This window comes from Nicotiana attenuata, unplaced genomic scaffold, assembly GCF_001879085.1.
Source record: "Nicotiana attenuata strain UT unplaced genomic scaffold, NIATTr2, whole genome shotgun sequence".
Lineage (NCBI taxonomy): Eukaryota > Viridiplantae > Streptophyta > Magnoliopsida > Solanales > Solanaceae > Nicotiana > Nicotiana attenuata.
The window spans coordinates 120,876-148,691 of NW_017671086.1; positions in this window are offsets into that span (position 1 = coordinate 120,876).

Here is a 27,816-nt window from a genome sequence, read left to right on the forward strand (position 1 = left end):
TCTAGAAATTCGAAAATCACAAAAAAATAGCTCATCTTACATCTTTTGTCTTTTAATTTTTAATTTATTGATTTTCCCTTCTTAAGTGATGTTTAGAATTTTTATAATTAGTTAATTAGCTAATTTCACATTTTTAGATAATTTAGGATTTCAATTTTTAGGATTTTTAATTAATAAAAAAAAGAAAGGAAAAGAAATTAGAAATAAAAGAAAGAATTGAAAAGGGGTTTCTATTCTTTGAAATTGGGCTCATTTCACACCCAATCTGACCAAACCAGCCCAAATCTGCCCCAAACCTGTCCGAATTACCCACAACCCAAGCCGAAAAATCAAGCCTACCCGGTCCAGCCCCCATTTAACCCAAGCGACCCCGTTTTTGTAACACTTGATCACAGCCGTTGGATCTTGGCAATCCAACGGCTCGGAACTGGGGAGTCACTTAAGATATAATTGTCCGAATCAATCCCCTCCCCCCACTTCGGAACTCCCTCATTCAGTCTCTCTAACCTAAACCAAGAGAAACCCTAGCCGCCCTCATATTCCCCGCCGCCTCCGCCATAAACCACCCGCCGGAAATCACCTCACGGCGGTTCCGGCGTGCCAAATGACCCCAAATCAACACCACAGAACCCCCTTCGCCTCCTCTTTACAAATCTCCAACCCAATCCCTTCGAATCACCCTCAAACGCTTCGAATCTCAAATCCGAGATTCAAAGTCAAAAACCCTAAATCGCACATGAAGCCCCAAATTCATACCATACAGTCCTCAACCTTTCCTCACCACTGTCTCACCATCGATTTCTCAAAAATCCCAGCCAAACTCCACGAATCTTAAATCTCAGAACCACTGAGCCCTAATTTTTCCCCTTTTTCTGATTTTTTGGTCAAAGTTTGGTCAAATGGACTTAAAATCTCCATTAGTCGACCGTTCTTATTAAGAACAGTCGATTAATAATGGTCAAAGTCCATTTACACTTCAAAGAGTTTGGACGAGTTTGTGAATTGATCCAATTTTTGAAATAAACTCCAGTAAATCCCTTTCTTTTCTTTTGATTGTTTGGTTTTATTTTGCTTCTTTTTCATGTTTAAATGTTCTTGATTAGCCGCATGTTTTAGGGATAATTTTAGATTTTTCTTTTCTTTATTCACGACTGCTTGGTTGTTTGTCCATTCAAGAAAATTAATTGAAGCATGTTTACATTTCAGCACTCAATTGCATGATTTAGTTTAATTAGGTTTCTGTTTGCTTAAATCAGAAGTTTATCATGAAATTAGTTAATTTTAAGTTTTCCTTAGTATCCAGATTCATTCAACTGTCCAATGTTGTTTATTTGATTTGTCTGTTGATATTGGCATGTTTGTGTGTGTTTCCCTAGTTTGCAAATCAATAGATACTTTGAGGGGTCAAATGAACAAAAAGAAACTTAAGGGGTCATAACAGGGTGTAATTCTGAAATAGGATAAGGTCTATGCTGGAAATGTTCTAGAATGGGGGCAGCTGGCCTCATTTGTTTAGTACAAAGTACTGAAACCAATGAGGGATAGCCAGCTGTCCATTTCTGTTAGAAATATTCCTTTTGTGGCTGAGGGAATGATTCTTTTATTCCCTCAGCACATGGCATTTTATATGCCTATATATAGTACCTTCCTTCACTCATTGAAAAGAAGATCTTTTCAGCAATCAATAGTATCATTCTCTGGTAGAAAACTCCTCTCTTCTCTGAATTTCAGATTTAAGAAAAAAAATCTCAGAAAAACTTCCAAAAAAAAAGAAACCTCTCCTTTCGTTGACAAGCTAGAAATGAGTCGAAGAAAAGAATTTTCCTAGGATTAGTTATGTGGGATTTCTGATTTTCAAGTGTTGGTTTGGTTTTGTAACTCTGGGATTCTTTGGTTTGCTGAAGCTGTGTTGGTTACTGTTGCTGCTTTCTACTTCTGAAATTCTTCCAGCATTCTTATCTTCATTTTAGCTGTTACTTAATTGCTGTTTCAAGGTACATATGATCCTTTCCCTGTTTGACTACTTGTATATTTAAATTTAAGATGAATATGAGCTATTTCTTATTTGACATTGTTTGTATATGCTTGCTATGGTTTACATGCTGAAACTACAATAGTGCTAAAACTTCTTCTTTCTCTCTAAAAATGCATGAGTTTCTTTACCTTTAGTTTTATGTCATAGGGTTCTTTTTCTTTGTTAGACTTCAGTACTGGTTGTCTTATGCTAGTATGAATTTCTGTTTCTTCTTGCATTAATTAAATAACATGTTTAGACTCCCCTCCTTAAAACCTGGTCTGTCCATTGAGCCTGACCCTTACATGGTCAGGTTCATGGATTGAACTTCCCCTTTTCTTCCCTTGAGTTTATTCTAGTGTTTCATCAAGGCAGTATGCCATGATTTTGGGTTTGAAACCCATATTGGTTCATGAGTTTAACCTTTAACATGGTTAAACCCATGAATCATAACTGTTTTTTTGCACTATGTGTTTAAACTTGGGTCTGACAATGTAGTAAGGTATTTGTGAATCTGACCTTTTCACATGATCAGATTCATGAAATCCTTAGTAGAATGGGAGCTGATGTGGGCAGTAAGAAGCTTCAGGTGTGGTGTTTAAACAATCAGCTTATGAGAAGCAGCTTTGTAGCTGATCTCTTGCAAGCTGGTACATTGATTGTGAAAAATCTGATGGCAGAAATTCAAGGCTATAAGACATTTTCCTTTCATTTACTTTTTTTTAGAAGTTCTTCTTTCCTTCTTTTAGATGTTAGCTGTGAGGGACTGTTAGGATAATGATTCATTAGGATAAAATCTTTCTTGTATAAAGTCTTGGACTGTTAATATTGTCAATGGACTGTTAAGCTTCAAATTACGTTTAATTATCAGTAGACTTTCAATAGTAGATTTTCCTTTTGTAATGAACATATTTTATGATTGTATGTAAATATAAATTGGGCCAGACTTGCCACCAGATCCAAGTCTGGGATTTATTCGAGCAAGTTTGGGCCCAGGCCGTTGGGCTTGGGAAGTTGAACCCAATATCTTGACCCTGCTGTAATTGTCTATTCCTCGCAAAAATTATAAATGTATATCTGATGCATCTTGCAAATCAATATAGTGAAATTAATTTTCAAACCAGCTTTGTATTTCGATTTTTTTTAGAATGAATGCGTTTTCAGCCTTTTCCACCAATTTGTATATTAAGCAAAGGGTAGATAGGCCCAATTAGAAAACATAGCCACTGGGCCCGCCTAATTTTGAGCCTACTTTGGGCCATTTGGTTAAGACTCAGCGTGATGGTTTGAAGTCTTTTTGATTTCTGGGCTGGTTTGAGCCTACTTTGATTTCAACGAACTCATACCAGCCCAAAACACTTGCCTTAGATAACCCAAAAGAGCTTAGCTTTAAGTTAAGGAAATCTTAGTTTAATCTTCAATTAGGATCTTAGCCTTATTTAAATAATCTCCTTAGTTAAAACCAAAGTGAGGTGTGCCATAAAATCCCTTAACCCATGGCCCTCATGAAACTAATTCAAGAGTTAACCCTTGTAGAAATAATTGAGGTGTTAGAAATAATTGAGGTGTGCCATCAATTAAACCATCCATGGCCCTCACAGTTGATAAAATTGAACCTTCGTAGTTGCTTTAGGTGCGCTCTTCAAATAATTCATCATAGCTACGGGTACGGTTCCCGTGACGTAGTTGTGATTTTTAATTACAAAATCCGGGTGTACATTTCATGTGACCCAATTTCAATTCTAAACAATGTTAAATAGAACATGTCGCGAGCAGCGGGTGCATTTCATGTAGCGTGGTTTACGACGTGTTTTAAATGACATTGAACCTTCCTAAAATCAATTAAAAGCGGTCGAAAGCTAAAAATGCACAGTAGGTTAAAATATGTATTTAATCAGATAATAGACCAATTTTAATAGTTTAAGCGACCGTGCTCGAACCACGGAACCCGGGAATGCCTAACACCTTCTCCCGGGTTAATTGAATTCCTTATCTAGAATTTCTGGTTTCGCAAGACTTTTGAATAAAGTCGAAAACTTCCTCGAATTGGGATTTTTAAAATAAATCGGTGACTTGGGACACCAAATAAACTATTCCAAGTGGCGACTCTAAATAGAAATAAATAAAATAATCCCATTTCAAATAATGTTACTTTAATTGGTAAAACTCCCATATACCCTCGGGGTGTAAAAAAGGAGGTGTGACAGCTCTGGCGACTCTGCTGGGGATAAGAACCCAGAACTTTTATTCAGGGTTTAAGAATTCGAGCTTGGAATAACTGTTATAGTTGGCTTTATTTATTATCTGATTCTTGCATGTTTGAGCCTAATGTGCTAAATGCTGCTTTTACCGCTTTGATATTGGTTGATTGTATACAAAACTGTTACGAACCCTCTTCTTGTCTTCTAAATCATCTGGGAAGGGTGCACTTCGTGTAACTTCTCTTCTGTTAGAGTCATATCCCAATTTTAGAACGAGGTTCGGACAAGTTGCAAAGCCAGNCCCCCCCCCCCCCCCCCCGCCTCGAGCTGTCCGCTCGGGTAAGCCAGGTCTAGAACAATACACCCTGGGTTTTAAACCTAGTATAACAAAGCCTCATGCCAGATCCCTAGTAGGAACGTTTGTTTGCATCATGTGCATTTGACTTAGGGGACTCAACACAGGGGTTGGGTCCATCTAGGACAGGTGTACCCGAAATCAGAAGACCATCCTGATGCATTCTACTTGCTACTTGTGCATTTATTTGCTCCGGATTGCATGTTGACCGGCTTCTAAAATAATAGAGAAAGTTTGGAAAAAAATCAAAGTTGAGGTATGAGAGAGATAATTACCCGTCTTTGAAAACCCCGTATCCAAAAGTACCGAAACTCTGCCGTAATTTTGAGAAAGAGAAAAAGGAAATTGTTTCAAGAAAAATATTTTTTTTGGTATTGTTTTTCTTATATCAAATCTGCTCGAACTATGCAAGTTTGATTCTCACCGTATGTGGGATACGTAGGCAACCCTCACCGGGTCCAACTCCATTTTTTCAAAAATAACCCAAAAAGAAAAAAAAAAGTTGTTATTTTGTCATAGATAAGTTAGGTAATGTCGTTATTGTCTAAATAGCCGTAATGTCCCCAAAAGGGCGCCGAAAGGCTGTTTTTGCAAGAATAGCCACCTATGGTTCCTTTTTTAAAATTTTGGCTGATTAGCGAACACAACCCTAAAATCTTCTTTCTTGAGGGGCCTGAAGGGCCGTATTTGCAAAGGTGGTTTTGTTTGGAAATGAAAATTTTTGAAAACTGATAATTTTCTTTTGAGTCAAAATATATCATGGTTTTTTTAACCAATCACTCTAAATAAATGTACAGGATGAGCACTATTGAAAATGAACCTTTCACAGTCATTGAAGAGATCACATTAGAACTCCATATGTAGTGGAACGACTTAGAGAAAGTCAGCAGAGATACTCTGGTAAATGTTTTGGGCGGTCTTGTCGGTCTTTTGAAGATTAAACCGAGGTTGGATATAATTGAGGCTTTAATACCTTTTTTGGGACCCGACGCATAATGTGTTCCATTTTTCTGAATTTGAGCTAACCCCCACGCTTGAGGAAATAGCGGGCTATGCCGGTCTTAGTGGGAATCTCAAAAGTCGGTACCCAGTGGCACCAAGAGCAGTGACTCCTCATAAGTTTTTTGACCTTTTGAGCATCAATCGAGAGGTTAAAGATGGAAATCTATCCGAGGGATTTTGCATATTCTACTTCTTGTACCGGCGTTATGGCGATCACCGCAGTTTTGAGGCTCCAGATACTGGTCTAACTCATTCAGGAAACAAAGATAAATGGGAAGCACGTCGGGGACTGGCTTTTATAGTGGCATTCATGGGTGTCTTAATTTGCCCAAGAAAGGATGGAAATATAGAATTGGGCCTCGTGGGAATGGCCGATGTCATGACTAAAAAGGCTAATGGCACCCTTGTTCCAATGATCTTAGCAGAGATTTATCGAGCTCTAACTGTTTGCCGAGAAGGGGGAAATTATTTTGAGGGCTGTAACTTGCTTCTACAACTTTGGATACAAGAACATCTTTGCCACCGTCCAGGGTACATGAACTATGGTATGACTGGTCTAAACTGCATTGAAGAACATGGAAACCGGTTAGAGGGTCATGAATTTCCAGAAGGTACGGAGGCCTGGTTCACACATTTGAGCTCCTTAACTTCAAACAAAATTGAGTGGACATTCGGTTGGCTCCCGGTCACTGAAGTCATTTACATGTCAGCCGAGGTGTGTTATCTTCTCTTAATGGGCTTCCGAAGCATTCAGCCATATGCTCCGCACAGGGTGCTACGCTAGCTAGGCAGGTACCAAACTATTCCACATGATGAAGATCTGAGCCGACAAGTCATCGAATTGGGTCCAAAAGTTGTGTTCCCAGAAGCAAAAGTTCGTCAGATTTGGAATCAGTGCAGGTTTCTAGAGCCAAAGACTCGGGTAAAGGATCTATCCAAAGGCGAGCTAGAGCCTAGTTACACAACATGGTTGGCAAAAGGTTTCAAGTCCATCAAGAGCCCAAACGGCCTGCTAAAAGGCCTCATGTCTAGCAATTCACTGATGAGTCACGGGAGCAATGGGATTGGTTGGCAAAAGAGACAAGCTACAGAGCTACAATAAGCAAATTGGAGGGACTGATCCGAGATCTTAAATTTTAAAATAGTGTACAAGCTGCTGCTGATGAAGGGGAAAAGAAGAAGATGGCTCCAGAAAACAAAGCCCTTCGAGCCCAGATCCAAAAAGTGAAGATAGCTGCTGAGAATCAGGAAAAAAGCCGAGTGGATGAAAGACTCATAAATGGTCTTAGAAGAAAAATATCTGAATACCAGGATGACTTGGAAAAATTCGAGGGTAATCTGGAAAGGGCCCAGGCACAGTAGAAAAAGAACGCAGAGGGACGGGCGGAGTTCGTAAGACAATTGAAAAGGAAATATGAGGGAACAGTCACAAACTTGAAGAAAAGGCTAACTTCCCTCGAGAATGAGATGGCCAAACAAGCTAAGAACTTTAAGGAGAAAAGGGAACATTGTTACGCATTAATGTCCCAACTACAAGAAGATATGCAACAGCTGCAGGGTCAAAACCATCATAATGCCCAAGTGCTAGAAGCTAGGTCTCAATAAATCGGGCGTTTGCTCCAAGAAAAGGGTATCATCAGGGAAAGAGTTAGAGCAATTGCTGACTACATCGCCACAAAGTGCCATGAATGTGAAGACATGACTCAAACCACCTTTTTCTCCGCAGTAATGGCCTTTGTTCGACAAATTATGAATGACCTGGATCGTCTTCAAGGAGACCTTGCACACAGGCCCGTAGCTAGACCGACTGATGTCCCTCGGGCACCTGAATCAACTTTAGAAGCACTTATGTACTGTTGGGGAAATAAACAAAATCCGTGATGAAACACGCAACCGTTGCAAAACATATAGAAACACATTTAACTGTATAGGTGCATCACACCCCCAACATGCGATTCCCTATGTGATAATTGTCTCAAACTAACCGGTTTGTTGTGTTTGCTGTTGAGTAGGTTCTATATTAAGGTGGTTGGTTTTGTGGTAATCTGGTTTCACATCCTTACTTTACAAGATCAAAAGGAAGTGTTGAAATGTCGTTAGAGAGTCATTTGCCAACAGTTCCTATCCCCGAGGATAGCCCGATCTCGGCCATCCCAACTTTACAGTTAGCGGCTCTTGAGGAAAATAGGGTTCTGCGTCTCCGTATGTTGGAAATGTGGGACGCCTGGTCCAATGGTAGTGAACCACCGAGTACGATACCTGGTTTCCCTAAGCTACTTCCTAGGGCAAGTGGAACTTCTAACGTCCCAATAAATTACCCAAACACTCTGCTTGGATATCCTACAATCTCAGCCCACTTTGCCGGAACACCTTCTGAGGTTCACCCCCAAGTGTTAATTTCGGGTGCGGCCTCCAACATATTCACTGTGCCACCTTCCTCGGCCACGGCACAACCCACTTTGCCATGGCCAAACATTGATCCATCATCTTTCACTTTTCAAGTACCATCCTTTCCACCAGAAATGGCCCATTTCACTACCAATTCCTACCCCCAATAGCCCCGGTATGAGTTTACCGCGGGACAGGAGAAAACTACAAAGAACCCAGAGCAGGAAGAAATCACTTGGAAGATGAGGAGTATGGAACAGAGCCTTAAGAATATACAAGGTTTAAGTGGTCAGAAAAGCGTATCCTACGCTAATTTGTGTATGTTCCCACATGTCCACCTACCCTTGGGTTTTAAAACTCCCAAGTTCGAGAAGTATGACGGGCATGGAGACCCCATAGCTCACCTTAAAAGGTACTGCAATCAACTGAGAGGGGCAGGTGGAAAAGAGGAACTTCTCATGGCTTATTTTGGAGAGAGTCTAGTGGGCATCGCATCCGAGTGGTACATGGATCAGGATATATCCCGTTGGCACATTTGGGATAATCTAGCTCGAGATTTTGTCAGGCAGTTTCAATATAACATAGATATAGCTCCCGACAGGAATTCTCTGTCGAATCTCAAGAAGAAGTCATCGAAAAGTTTCCGAGAATATGTTGTTAAATGGCGCGAACAAGGAGCCAGGGTCAAGCCCTCGATAGATGAAACAGAAATGGTGAGTGTTTTTCTACAAGCCCAGGAGGCTGACTACTTTCAGAATATGATGTCTGCAATGGGGAAACCGTTTGCTGAGGCCATCAAGATTCGTGAAATGGTCGAGAACGGTCTGAAAATAGGGCGCATATTGAGCCAATCTACCATAAGAGCTACGTCCCAAGCAATTCAAAGCGGGTCCGGAGGTGTAGTGAAGAGAAAGAAAAAGGAAGAAGTGGCAATGGCGGCTTCAGTTCCAAGAAACCCCCGTCCACCCAGAAGTTATTTCTCTCCAAGTACCCCACATCATTATTATCCCCACCAGGATGTGGCTTATGCTATGGCCCCCCAGCCGTACGCAGTGATGAACGCCCTGCCATACGCTCGGCCATAACAACAGTTTAACCAAAGCAGAGCTCCATCCCCTAGAAATAACCCTCCCCACCAAGCTCAGTATAATCCCCGACCTCCACAAAATAATTTCCCTTACAATGCCCGTGCTCGGGAGCCACCCAGGAGAAAAAACTTCACGCCTATTGGTGAATCATACTCTAGCCTTTTCCCTAAACTGGTCCAAATGGGTTTGCTACAACCTGTACCCCCGAACAGACAAAACCCAGAGTCACCTTCCTACCGAACCGGTACCCGATGTGCCTATCATTCTGGGGTGGAAGGACATGACACTGAAGACTTTTGGACCCTAAAAAGGGTGGTTGAGAATCTCATAGAGCAAAAATGGATAGTGCTGAAGGATGAAGAAATTCCTAATGTGACCAACAACCCATTACCGGCTTACAACAACGGGCCAGTCATTGGGATGATTTGCGAAGATAAGGAGTTTGATCCCGCCTTGAAAGCCATCATTGCCATCGCTGATGTCGAGAAGACACCAAAGGCTACTGCAAAGCAAGATAAGGGGAAGAAGAAGAATGAACCCACCCCTCAAAGTGCAGAAAAGATGCCATTCTTTATGTTCCCCGGGGTCACAGGAAAGAAAAAACAACATTGAGCCCTCCAAAAAGGTTCGAGCTGAACAGGGGACCTAAAATGTACGTGCCTAAAGGGACCTATGTGGTACGGGGGCTAGTAATTTCACCAAGGCAGAATGAGCCCGTGGTTATTAGCCGCACACCGCAGAATCCCATGACAGACCCCACCGCCGTCCAATGGAATTACAACAGAGCGGTAGTGACATACAAGGGAAAAGAGGTCCTAGTGGAAGCAAATGAAACTAACCCAGCTGAGAAATACCTTAACTTGGAGGATTTGAACAAAGCCAAGAAGAAGCGTTTCCCACTAAAGAAGCCTGTTAGTGCTGAGGAGGCCGAAGAATTCTTCCGTAAAATGAAAACTGCGGACTATGAGGTAATAGACTAACTCCGGAAGTCTCCTTCACAGGTCTCACTCCTGTCTCTACTCGTGAGCTCAGCCGAGCATCAGAAAGTGTTGATAAAAACCCTCAATGAAGCTTATGTTCCGATTGAAACTACTGTTGAACAACTGGAAAGGATGGCGGAAAGATTCTTCGCAAATCATTCAGATCTCATTTAGCAAGAATGATCTACCTCTGGAAGGAGCCGCCCACAACAAGGCCCTTCATCTGACAGTTAAATATGAGGGGTATTATGTGAAAAGAGTCATGCTGGATGGCGGATCCGGAGTTAATATCTGCCCTCTCTCAACTTTGCAAAGAATGGAGATTGGGACCGAGAGAATCAGGCCTAACAATGTCTGTGTGCGTGCCTTTGATGGCATCAAGAGAGACACCATAGGCGAGATCGATTTGATTTTGACTATTGGTCATGTGGATTTCGAGGTGACATTTCGGGTCCTAGACATGGACACTTCTTATAATTTCCTCTTGGAAGGCCTTGGATTCACGCGGCGGGGGTCGTACCTTCCACTCTCCACCAGATGGTGAAATTTTAATATAAAGATCAGGAGATCATAGTCCACGGAGAGGACGAGCAATCAGTTTTTTGGGACCCGTCAGTCCCATGTCTTGAAGCAAGGGAAGGTAGCGAACATATAGTCTATCAAGCCTTCGAGGTTGTGGTTGCAGACCAATGTGAAGAAGGAAGCCCGTGTCCTCAACCATTTCTCTCAAATGCGTCAATTATGGTTGCCAAGGAAATGATCAGGCATAGATAGCCCGGGAAGGGGCTCGGGACATCATTGCAAGGTATCACAGAACCTATCACTCTGGCTGCTAGCGAGAAGTTCTTTGGTGTGGGTTTTCAGGCCATGCCAGCTGATGAAACATGGGCAAATGAGCGGAAGAACAATGGTTGGGCCTTGCCTCAGCCAATCCCGCATCTGTTCGAAACATTCGTCAAGCCCAAGTACACAAAAGAGGTAGATGAGGCCTTCACGGCCGAAGAAATTGAAGAAATATGTGGAGCTATGAGGCAGATGTTGTATGAAACCCACATGGTCCAGCCGGGAGAAGGCTCGAGCACCGCTGAGGTGCTGTATATGGGGCCCAATGCCAGGTTGCAAAACTGAAGGCTACTCCGTTCCCAGTCAGGCAGGAATCCCGGTAGTCCAGTCTTGCCACCTTTTCTACATCACGAGTTATTCCAGGGTGTAACTCGGACGTTTCCTTTAGTTTACTGTCTTTAAATACAAATGTAAACCCTGTTATCTTCAAAATTCAATGAAATGAAATCAATATTTCATCGTTCATGAATCTCTCTCTTTATTCTTTTTGATTTTTGTTACTTTTTCTTATTTCTTCTTTCAGTTCTAATAATGCGGCTTTAAATAACATGACATGCTTGCGGACTTCATGCCCAGATCCAAACATGCTGTCTATTTGTGAAATAATGAATCAAGAACCGAAATATGATGAAGAAGAGGCTTTTAGGGAAATAAATCAGGAATTGGAACAATTTGAGAATAAGCCTAAGCCAAATCTAAATGAAACCGAGCCAGTAAATTTGGGTAGTTTAGAAGAGATCCAAGAAACCATGATAAGCATTCACACAGATGAAAGAACTAGGGATGCACTGATCCAACTTTCGTTTGAATTCAAAGATGTGTTTGCTTGGTCCTACGATGATATGCCAGGATTAAGTGTTGATCTAGTGGTGTACAAATTGCCAACTTACCCCGATTGTCCCCCTGTCCAACAAAAACAAAGAAAGTTCAAAACTGACATTAGTGACAAGATCAAAGAAGAGATCACCAAACAGTTGAAAGCAGGTGTAATCCGAGTGGTCCGATACACCACCTGGTTGGCTAATGTGGTCCCAGTGCCAAAGAAAGATGGGAAAACCCGAGTGTGTGTTGACTATTGGGATCTGAACAAAGCAGGTCCCAAAGACAACTTCCCTTTGCCAAACATCCACATCCTAGTTGACAACTGTGCCAAACATGAGATACAATCTTTCGTGGATTGTTATGCTGGATATCATCAGGTCTTGATGGATGAAGAAGATGCGGAAAAGACAGCCTTCACCACACCCTGGGCACTTATTGTTATAGGGTCATGCCTTTTGGTTTGAAGAACACCGGGGCAACATACATGAGAGCTATGACTACCATCTTCCATGACATAATGCACCAAGAAATCAAGGTGTATGTGGACGATGTGATCATTAAGTCCAAGACGCAGGATCACCATGTTCGGGACCTGAGAAAGTTCTTTGAGCGTCTGCGCAAGTATGATTTGAAGCTAAACCCGGCTAAATGTGCATTTGGAGTTCCTTCTGGGAAACTTTTGGGATTCATCGTCAGTCGGAGGGGCATTGAGTTAGATCCAATGAAGATAAAGTCTATTCGGGATTTGCCTCCTCCGAGAACCAAGAAAGAGGTTATGAGTTTGTAGGGAAGGTTGAATTACATCAGCCAGTTCATTGCTCGTTGACTTCCACATGTGAGCCCATATTTATGCTGTTGAAGAAAGATGCAGCGATCAAATGGACAGATGAGTGTCAAGAAGCCTTTTACAAAATCAAAGAATATCTATCGAATCCGCCAGTCTTGGTCCCACCCGAACCTGGGAGGCCTTTGTTTTTGTATTTGACAGTATTAGAGAATTCCTTCGGCTGTGTCCTCGGGCAACATGACGTGACCGGGAATAAAGAGCAGGCAATATACTATTTGAGCAAAAAGTTCACAAGTTATGAAGCCAAATATACCCAGTTGGAAAGGACTTGTTGTGCCCTAACTTGGGTCGCTCAGAAGCTTAGGCATTACCTTTTGGCCTACACCACTTACCTCATCACCAGGTTGGATCCTTTAAAGTACATATTCCAGAAGTCGATGCCCACATGGAGGTTGGCAAAATGGCAAATCCTGCTCGCTGAGTTCGACATAGTCTATGTCACTTGCACGGCCATGAAAGCTCAGGCTCTAGCGGATCACCTAGCTGAAAACCCTGTTGATGATGAATATCAGCCTTTGAGTACTTACTTTTCGGACGAGGAAGCGAATTCAGTTGAGGTAATTTCAGAAGACGCCAATTCTTGGAAAATGTTCTTCGATGGAGCGGTGAACGCAAAAGGTGTCGGGATTGGGGCAATCTTGATCTCACCCACTGGTCAGCATTATCCAGCCACAGCCCGGCTTCAGTTTTTCTGCACAAACAACACTGCCGAGTATGAAGCCTGCATTATGGGTATGAACATGGCAATACACCAAAATGTGGAAGAATTGGTAATCATGGGAGATTCAGATCTGATTATCCGGCAGGCTCAGGGAGAACGGGAAACTCGGGATGTCAAGCTCATACCATACAGGCAGCACGTGGAAGATCTTATCCAACAGTTTAAATATGTTGAGTTCAGGTACGTTCCTCGGTTTCACAATGAGTTAGCCGATGCACTCGCTACCTTGGCCTCGATGTTGTCGTATCCAGGAAATGTCCACATTGACCCGTTGGAAGTCCAAATCCAAGAAAGGCATGGTTATTGCAATACGGTTGAGGTGGAGCCAAGTGTTCAGCCGTGGTACCATGATATCAAGATATTTTTGAAAACAAGGGAATATCCCGAGCAAGCCAGTGGAGATAAAAAAAGAACCATTAGAAGGCTCGCCGTAGGTTTCTTCTTGAGCGGAGAAGTTTTGTACAAAAGGAATCCAGATTTGAACCTTTTGAGATGTGCGAATGCCCAAGAGGCCGGAACAATCATGAATGAAGTACACACAGGAGTATGCGGACCTCATATGAATGGATAAGTTCTTGCAAAGAAAATCCTTCGAGCAGGGTATTACTGGATTACCATGGAAAAGGACTGTTTCAGCTTCGTCTGAAAATGTCATCAGTGTTAGGTACACGGTGACCTGATTCAAGCACCTCCTTCAGAACTGCATCCTATGTCGGCGCCATGGCCGTTCGTCACTTGGGGTATGGATGTCAATGGACTAATCGAGCCAAAGTCTTCAAATGGGCACAGGTTCATACTGGTTGCCATAGACTACTTCACAAAATGGGTTGAAGCAATCACCCTCAAAGCTGTCACTAAGAAAGCAGTGATAGACTTCGTGCACTCCAACATCATTTGCCGTTTTGGTATCCCTACAACTATCATTACGGACAATGCTGCGAACTTGAATAGTCATTTGATGAGGGAGATATGCGGACAATTTAAGATCACGCATCGGAACTCTACCCCTTATCAGCCCAAAGCTAATGGTGACGTTGAAGCAGCAAACAAGAACATCAAGAAGATTCTTAGAAAGATGATCCGGAGTTCGAGACAATGGCATGAGAAGTTGCCGTTTGCATTGATGGGATATCGCACAATTGTGCGCACGTCGATTGGAGCAACACCCTATCTTTTGGTTTATGGCACTGAAGCTGTAATACCCGCGAAAGTTGAAATCCCTTCCCTCCGAATCATTGCTGAAGCTGAAGTTGAGGACAGTGAGTGGGTCAAAACCCGTCTAGAATAGTTAACCCTGATTGATGAAAAGCGAATGGCTGCAGTCTGCCACGGGCAGTTGTATTAACAATGAATGGCCCGTGCTTACAACAAGAAAGTGCGGCCTAGGAACTTTGAAGTGGGGCAACTCGTTTTGAGGCGTATTCTCCCTCACCACCAGGAAGCAAAAGGAAAGTTCGCTCCAAACTGGAAGGGTCCATACTGGTTGCCATAGACTACTTCACAAAATGGGTTGAAGCAATCACCCTCAAAGTTGTCACTAAGAAAGCAGTGATAGACTTCGTGCACTCCAACATCATTTGCCATTTTGGTATCCCTATAACTATCATTACGGACAATGTTGCGAACTTGAATAGTCATTTGATGAGGGAGATATGCGGACAATTTAAGATCACGCATCGGAACTCTACCCCTTATCGGCCCAAAGCTAATGGTGCCGTTGAAGCAGCAAACAAGAACATCAAGAAGATTCTTAGAAAGATGATCCAGAGTTCGAGACAATGGCATGAGAAGTTGCCGTTTGCATTGATGGGATATCGCACAATTGTGCGCACGTCGATTGGAGCAACACCCTATCTTTTGGTTTATGGCACTGAAGTTGTAATACCCGCGGAAGTTGAAATCCCTTCCCTCCGAATCATTGCTGAAGCTGAAATTGAGGACAGTGAGTGGGTCAAAACCCGTCTAGAACAGTTAACCCTGATTGATGAAAAGCGAATGGCTGCAGTCTGCCACGGGCAGTTGTATCAACAAAGAATGGCTCGTGCCTACAACAAGAAAGTGCGGCCTAGGAACTTTGAAGTGGGTCAACTCGTTTTGAGGCGTATTCTCCCTCACCACCAGAAAGCAAAAGGAAAGTTCGCTCCAAACTGGAAGGGTCCATACATTATAAGAAAACTGTTGCCAAAAGGGGAATTGTACTTGGGAGACATTGAAGGAAATGACCCCGAAACAGCTGTAAATGCAGATGCAGTCAAAAGGTATTATGTTTAATCTTTCTGCGGCACCAATACTATCCGATTGGGATGATGAAGGCTTTCATTCTTGCTACCCCAAACACTTCTACCCTTTGCTAACCCTTTGAGCCGGCTACCTTTCTTTCATTACCCTCTTTGGAACCCGAAAATATTTGTAAAAAAATTAAAAAAAAAAAGTTTTCCCTGAAATACGTTCGACTTGATTCCGAAAGGATACGTAGGCAGCCTCTCTCTGGGGTTCAGTCACACCAAAACAAAAATCCAAATTTCCCTAAAAGTGAAACTGGGGCAGATGTTATAATGGTTTGGCGATGACCCTGCCTGAATGGTTCCAAAGTTGTAATTCGTTCCAAATCTTTTTACCCTAAACCCTGTTCAAGTCCTTCCGACCGATCATTGAGAATGTTCAAAAATCGGAGAATGCGGCTGCTTGGATCCGATACAACCAGATGAGAGAAATAAAATGAGAGAGTCTTATTGGTGAAAACCCAAACGGGAACCATAAGGCGATGGTAAGCAGAGAAATTGAAAATGAGAGAGTCTTGTTAGTGAAAACTCACAAAGAGCACTATAAGGCGACGATGAGAAGAGAAATGAGAGAGGTCAATTGGCGAAAACCCGAAAAGGGAGCCGTTGATCGAGAAGGAGGAATCCCTTACAACCATTGACACTGAAAAAGTCCTGGCAAGGTTTCCCGGTTTTAAAACACGGGTCATAATGGGTTTATGAGAAGTTGGATAGTTGCACAGATCGGGTATCCAGGACAAGAAGCATGTCATGTCTATTAAACTCTGCATGCACTACAGATAAGTCCTTCTTTCCTCCCCCGAAAGGGACACTTCTCGTTAAATTCATTTTCCTGTCCTTTCTTTACTTTTCTTGAATCCATTTCGGTTTAATCCTCCTCCGGAACTAATGCAAAGAAAAGATGGCAAGATTGGTTTTACAGGGTTCTGCTTAGCAAAAGCAAAGTTTAGGAAAAGGCACTCAGCCTCAGCAGGTGCTTCAAGTCGGCCTCGACTGGTTATGATAGCCGATGCTCCAGAATGGAAAATTCTTGAAAAGGAAAGAATTCAAAGTCAGGTGCCCATAAAGGCGAAATGAAATGAAAAACCAAGCCCCACGGGTTAACCGTCATGTGAAATTTTGGGAAAAGTAAAGATACCCGGTTTTAGAAGAGAGATCGGTCTCTTGAAAGCCAACAAGCGGTAAAGGATTTCAGCAAAAGAGTTGGGCCGAGATCAAGTGATCAAAACAATCAAGGCCACAAAACCAACCACCGTTTCAAACTGACAAATTGTTCTTGGATTTGAAAACAGGTGCAATCTAAGATAACCTCGCAAGAAGTAGGTGCAATAAAAGTAAGGTGTGCAGAGACCAGAATGGTCCTGCAGAAGAAGTTGACCCAAAAAGGGAAGTCCCTTTCAAACTCTTCATGCATTCTCTTAAATAAAGTATTAAAAGTAAAATGAAAACAAGAAGAAGAAAAATTCCAAAATCATGGTAGCCTAGAGTCCCCAATCTCTAGCTACGTTCTTCCAATATAGGGTCCCATTCCCTAGTCACTCCCAGCATAACATGGTAGTCTCTTTCATTATAGGGTTCCACTCCCTAGTTAATCCCCGGCATAACCCGAGGACCTTTTCTCTTTTTTCGGCATAAGCCGATGACTTTCCCGGCATAACCCGAGGACCTTTTCTTTTCCGGCATAACCCGATGACCTTTTCTGGCATAACCCAATGATCCTTCCCGGCATAATCCGAGGACCTTTTTCTTTTCCGGCATAACCCGATGACCTTCCTCGGCATAACCCGTGGCCTCCCCGGCATAACCCGAGGACCTTTTTCTTTTCCGGCATAACCGTGGACCTTCCCGGCTTAACCCGAGGACCTTTTCTCATTTCCGGCATAACCCGATGACTTTCCCGGCATAACCCGTGGACATCCCCGGCATAACCCGATGACCTTTTCCCTTTTTCAGGCGTATCTCAATGATCCTTCCCGGCATAACCCGAGGACCTTTTTCTTTTCCGGCATAACCCGATGACCTTCCCCGGCATAACCCATGGCCTTCCCGGCATAACCTGAGGACCTTTTTCTTTCCCGGCATAACCCGTGGACCTCCCCGGCATAACCCGAGGACCTTTTCTCTTNATATTATCCGATTGGGATGACGAAGGCTTTCATTCTCGCTACCCCAAACACTTCTACACTTTGCTAACCCTTTGAGCCGGTTACCTTTCTTTGATTACCCTCTTTGGAACCCAAAAACATTAAAAAAAATCAAAAAATCAAAAAAAAAATTCAATCAAAAACAAAGTTTTCCCTGAACTACGTTCGACTTGATTCTGAAAGGATACGTAGGCAGCCTCTCTCTGGGGTTCAGTCACACCAAAACAAAAATCCAAATTTCCCCCAAAAGTGAAACTGGGGCAGATATTATAACGGTTCGGCGACAGGTCGCCTGAAAGGTTCCAAAGTTGTAATTCAATCCAAATGCTTTTTACCCCGAAACCCTGTTCAACTTCTTCTGATCGATCGGCAAGAGGTTCGAAATGAAAGGACACAGTTACTTGGATCCGATGCAATCAAAATGAGAGAAATAAAATGAGAGAGTCTTATGGTGAAAACCCACACGGGCACTGTAAGGCGATGGTGAGTGGAGAAACTGAAAATGAGAGAGTCTTGTTAGTGAAAACTCGCAAAGAGCACTATAAGGCGATAGTGAGAAGAGAAATGAGAGAGGTCAATTGGCGAAAACCTACAAAGGGCGCCGTTGATCGAGAAGAAGGAATTCATTACAACAATTGGCACTGAAAGGGTCCTGGCAAGGTTTCTCGTTTTAAAACACGAGTCATAATGGGTTTACAAGAGATTGGATAGTTGCGCAGATCGGGTATCCAGTCCAAGAAGCATGTCATGTCTATTGAAGTCTGCATGCACTCCAGATAAGTCCTTCTTGCCTCCCCCCAAAGGGATACTTCTCTCTGAATTCATTATCCTGTACTTTCTTTACTTTTCTTTGAATCCCTTTCGGTTTAATCCTCCTTCGAAACTAATACAAAGAAAAGATGGCAAGATTGGTTTTACAGGTTTCTGCTTAGTAAAGCCAAATTCATGTAAAGACACCCAGCCTCAGCAGGTGCATCAAGTCGATCTCGACTGGCCATGATGGCCAATGATTGAGAGTCAAAACTATTGAAAAGGAAAGAAATCCAAAGTCAAGCGCCCATAAAGGCAAAATAAGAAAAGCCAAGCCCCACACGGGTCAACCATCATGTGAAATTTTGGAAAAGTCAAGACCCTGGGTTTAGAAATGAAGCCAATTCCCGGAAAACCAACAAGCAATGGAGATTTCAGCAAAAAAGTTGGGCCGAGATGTGATCAAAATAATCAAGACCACAAAACCAACCACCGTTTCAAACTGAAAATTTGTTCTTTGATTTGAAAACAGGTGCAGTCCAAAACAACCTCGCAAGAAGCAGGTGCAATAAAAGTAAGGTGCGCGGAAACCAGAATGATCCTGCAGCGGAAGCTAACCCCAAAAAGAGAAGTTTCTTTCAAAACTCTTCATGCATTCCCCGGAATAAAGTGCTAAAAGTAAAAAATAATAAATAAAAAAAAAGAAGGAGAAAATTCAAAACCATGGTAGCATAGGGTCCCTAATCTCTAGCTACGTTTTCCAACATAGGGTCCCATTCCCTAGTCGCTCTCGGCATAACCTGGTAGTCTTTTCCATTACAGGGTTCCGCTCCCTAGTTGATCCCTGGCATAACCCGAGGACCTTTTTTCCGGCATAACCAGATGACCTTCCCCGGCATAACCCTTGGACCTCCCCGGCATAACCTGAGGACCTTTTATCTTTCCCGGCATAACCCGTGGACCTCCCCGGCATAACCCGAGGACCTTTTCTCTTTTCCGGCATAACCCGATGACCTTCCCCGGCATAACCCGTGGACCTCCCCGGCATAACCCGAGGACCTTTTCTCTTTTTCGGCATAACCCGAGGACCTTTTCTCTTTTTCGGCATAACCCGATGACCTTCCCCAGCATAACCCGTGGACCTCCCCGGCATAACCCGAGGACCTTTTCTCTTTCCCGGCAGAACCCGTGGACCTTCCCGGCATAACCCGAGGACCTCTTTTCTTTTCCGGCATAACCCGATGACCTTCCCCGGCATAACCCGTGGCCTCCCCGGCATAACTCGAGGACCCTTTCTCTTTTCCGGCATAACCCGATGACTCTCCCGGCATAACCCGAGGACCTTTTTTCTTTTCCGGCATAACCCGAGAACCTTTTTTCTTTTCCGGTACAACCCGATGATTTCCCCGGAATAACCCGAGGACCTTTTTACCTTTTCCGGCATAACCCGATCATCTTTCCAGCATAACCTGGCAATCTTTCCAATTTAGGGCCCCCAATCCCTGGTTGATTTCATTATAGATATAGGGCTCCACTCCCTAATCTCTTTTTCCCAAGGATACACAATCCTGATTTTATTGCTTTCAATAAAGAATTAGCTTAGATTTTGTTGCAATAACTAATGAAATTTTTTTAGTAAAAACTGGGGCAGAAAAATTTCGTTTGTTTGTTTGCTTTGGTGCCTGAACAGGTTTTTACCGTTGAGGCACAAGGTTGAGGTGACCAAAAGAAGAAGTCTCAACCCAAATAAAAGAAAGAAGGAACAAGAAAAGGAGTTGAACTCTGTGTGGAAGCAGAGAAAAGATGCAGACTGCCCAAGCCATGGTTGAAGTCATAAGTTTTGCATGTCCCGCCTGATCTGAAAAGCTGAAGAAGATGAACCAGTAGTTGCAACTAAAGAACATCAAGATTTAGGTCGGAGTCTACGAGAAGAACCATCCAAGATTCAAGATCAAGCTTCAGAAGGTCTATAGATAGGAATCTTGTAACTCGTAGTTGATAGGCTTAGCTTGTTTAGCGTTTCATCTTTCACTTTTGTGTAATAAGGAGTTCAGCAAGCAGAAATAGTAGCAACAACAAAAAAATCACAGTTCCCGGTAGTCCCAGCTACCAAAATTTCCAGAACTACACTGACCTGATTCCTTTATGGCCAAGGATATGTAGGCAACCTCCGAAGCAGGGTTCGGTCAGACCTTTTTCAAAAGATGCTTCCCATGGAGTTTCAAAATGGGCAAAAATCCCTCAAAATTGCTCATTTTGTCTTTGCCCGAAAACCCTTCATGTTTCCGAGCAAAGAGGGGCAGCTTTGAGCATGTGATTTTTGCCCTATACGAAATACTCCTATAAAATCCCAAGAAAATAGGTTTTCTGTTAATTATTTGCCATTTTAAGAATTTTTATAGAATTTTATTTAATTGTTTGCATTTTTGTGCATATTTAAGTTTCATTTTAAATCTTGAAAAATACCAAAAAAATACCATGCATTGCATTTAGGATGTGTTTTTACATTTTTAGGATCAATCGGTACTTATTTATTTTCTAGAAATTCGAAAATCACAAAAAAATAGCTCATCTTACATCTTTTGTCTTTTAATTTTTAATTTATTAATTTTACCTTCTTAATGATATTTAGAATTTTTATAATTAGTTAATTAGTTAATTTCATATTTTTAGATAATTTAGGATTTCAATTTTTAGGATTTTTAATTAAGAAAAAAAAGGAAGGAAAAGAAATTAGAAATAAAAGAAAGAATTGAAAAGGGATTTCTATTCTTTGAAATTGGGCTCATTTCACACCCAATCTGACCAAACCAGCCCAAATCTGCCCCAAACCCGTCCGAATTACCCCCAACCCAAGCCCAAAAATCAAGCCTACCCGGTCCAGCCCCTATTTAACCCAAACGACCCCGTTTTTGTAGCACTTGAGCACAACTGTTGGATCTTGGCAATCCAACGGCTCGGAACTGGGGAGTCACTTAACATATAATTGTCCGAACCAACCCCCCCCCCCCCACACTTCGGAACTCCCTCATTCAGTCTCTCTAACCTAAACCAAGAGAAACCCTAGCCGCCCTCATATTACCCGCCGCCTCCGCCATAAACCACCCGCCGGAAATTGCCTCACGGTTGTTACGGCATGCCAAATGACCCCAAATCAACACCACAGAACCCCCTTCGCCTCCTCTTTACAAATCTCCAACCCAATCCCTTCGAATCACCCTCAAACGCTTCGAATCTCAAATTCGAGATTCAAAGTCAAAAACCCTAAATCGCCCAAAAATCCCCAAATTCATACCATACAGTCCTCAACCTCTCCTCACCACCATCTCACCATCGATTTCCCAAAAATCCCAGCCAAACTCCACGAATCTTAAATCTCAGAACCATTGAGCCCTAATTTTTCCCCTTTTCTGATTTTTCGGTCAAAGTTTGGTCAAGTGGACTTAAAACCTCCATTAGTCGACTGTTCTTATTAAAAACAGTCGATTAATGGTGGTCAAAGTCCATTTACACTTCAAAGAGTTTGGACGAGTTCGTGAATTGATCCAGTTTTTGAAATAAACCCCGGTAAATCCCTTTCTTTTCTTTTGATTGTTTGGTTTTATTTTGCTTCTTTTTCATGTTTAAATGTTCTTGATTAGCCGCATGTTTTTGGGATAATTTTAGATTTTTCTTTTCTTTATTCACGACTGCTTGGTTGATTGTCCATTCAAGAAAATTATTTGAAGCATGTTTACATTTCAGCACTCAATTGCATGATTTAGTTTAATTAGGTTTCTGTTTGTTTAAATCAGAAGTTTATCATGAAAGTAGTTAATTTTAAGTTTTCCTTAGTATCCAGATTCATTCAACTGTCTAATTTTGTTTGTTTGATTTGTTTGTTGATATTGGCATTTTTGTGTGTGTTTCCCTAGTTTGCAAATCAATAGATACTTAAAGGGGTCAAATGAACAAAAAGAAACTTAAGGGGTCATAACAGGGTGTGGTAATTCTGAAATAGGATGAGGTCTATGTTGGAAATGTTCTAGAATGGGGGCAGCTGGCCTCATTTGTTTAGTACAAAGTACTGAAACCAATGAGGGACAGCCAGCTGTCCATTTTTGTTAGAAATATTCCTTTTGTGGCTGAGGGAATGATTCTTTTATTCCCTCAGCACATGGCATTTTATATGCCTATATATAGTACCTTCCTTCGCTCATTGAAAAGAAGATCCTTTCAGCAATCAATAGTATCATTCTCTGGCAGAAAACTCCTCTCTTCTCTGAATTTCAGATTTAGGAAAAAAATTCTCAGAAAAACTTCCAAAAAAAAAAGAAACCTCTCCTTTCGTTGACAAGCTAGAAATGAGTTGAAGAAAAGAATTTTCCTAGGATTAGTTACCTGGGATTTCTAGTTTTTAAGTGTTGGTTTGGTTTTGAAACTCTAGGATTCTTTGGTTTGCTGAAGCTGTGTTGGTTACTGTTGCTGCTTTCTTCTTCTGAAATTCTTCCAGCAGTCTTATCTTCATTTTAGCTGTTATTTAATTGTTGTTTCAAGGTACATATGATCCTTTCCCTGTTTGACTACTTGTAAATTGAAATTTAAGATGAATATGAGCTGTTTCTTGTTTGACATTGTTTGTATATGCTTGCTATGGTTTACATGCTGAAACTACAATAGTGCTAAAGCTTCTTCTTTCTCTCTAAAAATGCATGAGTTTCTTTACCTTTAGTTTTATGTCATAGGGTTCTGTTTCTTTGTTAGACTTCAGTACTGGTTATCTTATGCGAGTATGCATTTATGTTTCTTCTTGCATTAATTAAATAACATGTTTAGACTCCCCTCCTTAAAACCTGGTCTGTCCATTGAGCCTGACCCTTACATGGTCAGGTTCATGGATTGAACTTCCCCTTTTCTTCCCTTGAGTTTATTCTAGTGTTTCATCAAGGCAGTATGCTATGATTTTGGGTTTGAAACCCATATTGGTTCATGAGGTTAACCTTTAACATGGTTAAACCCATGAATCATAACTGTTTTTCTGCATTATGTGTTTAAGCTTGGGTCTGACAATGTAGTAAGGTATGTTGTGAATCTGACCTTTTCACAGGATCAGGTTCATGAAATCCTTAGTAGAATGGGAGCTGATTTGGGCAGTAAGAAGCTTCAGGTGTGGTGTTTAAACAATCAGCTTGTGAGAAGCAGCTTTGTAGCTGATCTCTTGCAAGCTGGTACATCGGTTGTGAAAAATCTGATGGCAGGAATTCAAGGCTAGAAGACATTTTCCTTTCATTTACTTTTTTTTAGAAGTTCTTCTTTCCTTCTTTTAGATGTTAGCTGTGAGGGACTGTTAGGATAATGATTCATTAGGATAAAATCTTTCTTGTATAAAGTCTTGGACTGTTAATATTGTGAATGGACTGTTAAGCTTCAAATTAAGTTTAATTATCAGTAGACTTTCAATAGTAGATTTTCCTTTTGTAATGAACATGTTTTATGATTGTATGTAAATATAAATTGGGCCAGACTTGCCACCAGATCCAAGTCTGGGATTCATTCGAGCTAGTTTGGGCCCAGGCCATTGGGCTTGGGCAGTTGAACCCAATAGCTTGACCCTGCTGTAATTGTCTATTCCTCTCAAAAATTATAAACGTTTATCTGATGCATCTTGCAAATCAATGTAGTGAAATTAATTTTCAAACCAGCTTTGTATTTCGATTTTTTTAAGAATGAATTCGTTTTCAGCCTTTTCCACCAGTTTGTATATTAAGCAAAGGGTAGATAGGCCCAATTAGAAAACATAGCCACTGCGCCCGCCTAATTTTGTGCCTACTTTGGGCCGTTTGGTTAAGACTCAGCATGATGGTTTGAAGTCTTTTTGATTTGTGGGCTGGTTTGTGAGCCCAATTCCAATCGCTAAAGCTGATTTGTTCAATGAACTCATACCAGCCCAAAACACTTGCCTTAGATAACCTAAAAGAGCTTAGCTTTAAGTTAAGGAAATCTTAGTTTAAGCTTCAATTAGGATCTTAGCCTTATTTAAATAATCTCATTAGTTAAAACCAAAGTGAGGTGTGCCATAAAACCCCTTAACCCATGGCCCTCATGAAACTAATTCAAGAGTTAACCCTTGTAGAAATAATTGAGTTGTGCCATTAATTAAACCATCCATGGCCCTCATAGTTGATAAAATTGAACCTTCGTAGTTGCTTTAGGCGCGCTCTTCAAATAATTCATCATAGCTACGGGTACGGTTCCCGTGATGTAGTTGTGATTTTCAATCACAAAATCTGGGTGTACATTTCATGTGACCCAATTTCAATTCTCAACAATGTTAAATAGAACGTGTCGCGAGCCGCGGGTGCATTTCATGTAGCGTTGTTTGCGACGTGTTTTAAATGACATTGAACCTTTCTAAAATTAATTAAAAGCGGTTGTAAAGCTAAAAATGCACAGTAGGTTAAAATATGTAGTTAATCAGATAATAGGCCAATTTTAATAGTTTAAGCGACCGTGCTCGAACCACGGAACCCGGGAATGCCTAACACCTTCTCCCGGGTTAACAGAATTCCTTATCTAGAATTTCTGGTTTAGCAAGACTTTTGAATAAAGTCGAAAACTTCCTTGAATTGGGATATTTAAAATAAATCGGTGACTTGGGACACCAAATAAACTACCCCAAGTGGCGACTCTAAATAGAAATAAATAAAATAATCCTATTTCGAATAATGTCACTTTAATTGGAAAAACTCCCATATACCCTCGGGGTGTAAAAAAGGAGGTGTGACATGCCTCATGATTCTTTAGATATGAATGTTCATGTATCTACACCAGCGGGTGATTCTTTTACTATAGACTGTGTTTACCGGTCCTATGTGGTAGGGTAGTTCAAAACCGAACTGTTAATCGCTAAACAAACCGAAAAATGGCTAATTGGCTTATTAGTATCAGGTTATCAGGGTAATGGTTGGTGAACGGATTAAAATTTTATAATTAACAGTTTAATTGTTTGGGCGGGATTACTCAATTTCTTATTAGATAAACCATTAACCCGCTAAGAATTTTATATTTTTACTTTTGACCCTATGTATATAACGTAATTTTTGAAACCCTAAGACCTAAAAACTAAATCCCTAATTTATCAAATCTCAATTGCCCCTTCAGAAATAATGCATTAGGCAAGATCATTCAGGAGGTTAAACATATTAATCAAGAAGGCAAAAAGATAATTATAGATGAGGGACATGAGCTTCCCAAATCAATCAAGTAAAATCATGTTAACAAGTTGATTACATGAGTTTGGCTTTACAAGCTAAATATGATATTCCATCAGATTTGGTTTAAGTGGAAAGAGAGATGGTAGAAACATATCAAGGACTTCCTCTATTTTTTTTTTATAGCTAGACTTACTAGCTAAAAGGGAGAAGACACAACAATGATAGATGATATCTATGGACAACTTGAGTTCAAATGTTGCTACTGATTCAAACTAGCCTTCTGACATATTAGATTTCAATTAACAAAACTTACAAGATTGATTGGAATAATTCTTAGTTTCTTATGGTTGATCTAGTTGTAATTTCCAAAAAAATCAAAGGGTGGGGTAAAAAGAAGTCGTCGCTAGTCTTTATAATCTAGCACATTATTGTCCATCTAGTTTAGCTGATAAACTACCCGATAATCATCTGCTAATCGTTAATCCGGTTGAGCGTCGGTCTTGCTCCTCGATTTTTGGGGAGTGACAAACTTGGTATCAGAGCCGAAGGTTTTAAAGTGTCCTAGGATGTCTCGGAGCCGTGTCTAGTAGAGTCCTTCTTATCGGTGTGTTGTCGATCACATCTATAAGTTGGAGGCTATTCGGACATTTAGGAATTTCACCCTTCTTTGATACTCCAGATCGTGCAGTAGAGCTCAAGATAGGGAGCTAATTTCCATTATATGTCTTAATCTCAAGATGAGTAATTCATGATTTTAGAAGCAGTAAGGAGGGAATAACTCCACCATTGAATCTGAGGGAGATTGCCCAAACGTTTGTTAGGAGAATGTATCGAGCCATGGAGGGATTGGTAGAAATTGTTGCTAAGGGGAGTACCCTTGTTCCTATTAATGTCACTGCACCACCAGATAATGTAGTATATTAGTATGTTACCAACGTGCGATAGGGATGTGGAGTCGAGGGGCATCGATTACGTTATTGCCCTATCAACCTAAAGCCACCAAGTAAGTCACTCCCTAGTACATCATTATGAACAATATAAAAATTTTACTCATTGTATGTCTACATCCATATTGAAGAGTCCTCATAAACATGGTCTTAATAGGATGTGAGTCACAAAAACTTGTGTGTAACTACTCCTTGAAGGTGACATATTGTTCGTAAATCCACGCTATCACAAATTCTCTTATTTACATCCTCCTGTGGAATTAAGTTCTATAAATACATCCTTGAATGGAGTTATAACTCTAGGATTAATACTTTCCACTTTCTTTCCTAAATTTTCAACGGGGGACTACATCCGATGAATTTGTTACAAAATCTTTTTATGGACAACGTCTGCTCATTTGTGCCCATGCATGCACCGTCGTGAAGATTACCTATGTGGTGTCAAGTTCCATGTAAAACAACCCAGTGTTGCGATCCTTCTCGAGTCACTCTTTTACTCACTTGTGTATATGGCTTATATGGTTTGAACAATCACTCTACTCTCTTGCGAGTATCATCATGAAAGATTCTCAATGTATAGTAACATAAGAAAATACCTTAACACCTATCACATGAGTGCACGTCAATCGAAATGGTCACCGTGTGCATAAAGTCTCTTTGAAAATTGAGATCCTCACATCCCCTTCATAGGAAGATCTTGTGTCGCCATCTTAGTATAACTTTCGTGTCCACTTGGGACATCCCGCAATAAGTAGCTCACTTTGTTCCTAGTATCGCGGTTGCCCGTGGCGTGGTCGTATATTGCAGTTGGGAGTTAATATAGCAGAAGCATGTCCAGCTCATAACAAATGTTTATTTTCTCTTTACACCTCCACAACATGTGATAATTGTGTTCCTTAGTTAGTGAATTCATTGTGCTATTTTCCCCATACTTGTTCGATAACCATGAGAGAACATATCCTTCTATGTGTCATTGTAACACTTCTTGTCTTGTAAGGACCCTTACTAGGCTCTTCGTCAAGACCAAGCGCACCTTTGGAGGTTATCGTAGCACAACGCCTGTTTCTCCTGTTTTGTCTTTCATTAGCATCTGGGTATTTCTCAAGTCAAAATCCATGGAGAACTCATTATGAACATCTGCAAACCTTCCATGATTATTTTATACTATCTCATTGGGTTCCCATCTCACTTCAAGTTCATCAAGGGTTGATAGCATGCCGCAATTGCTGAGATTGAATG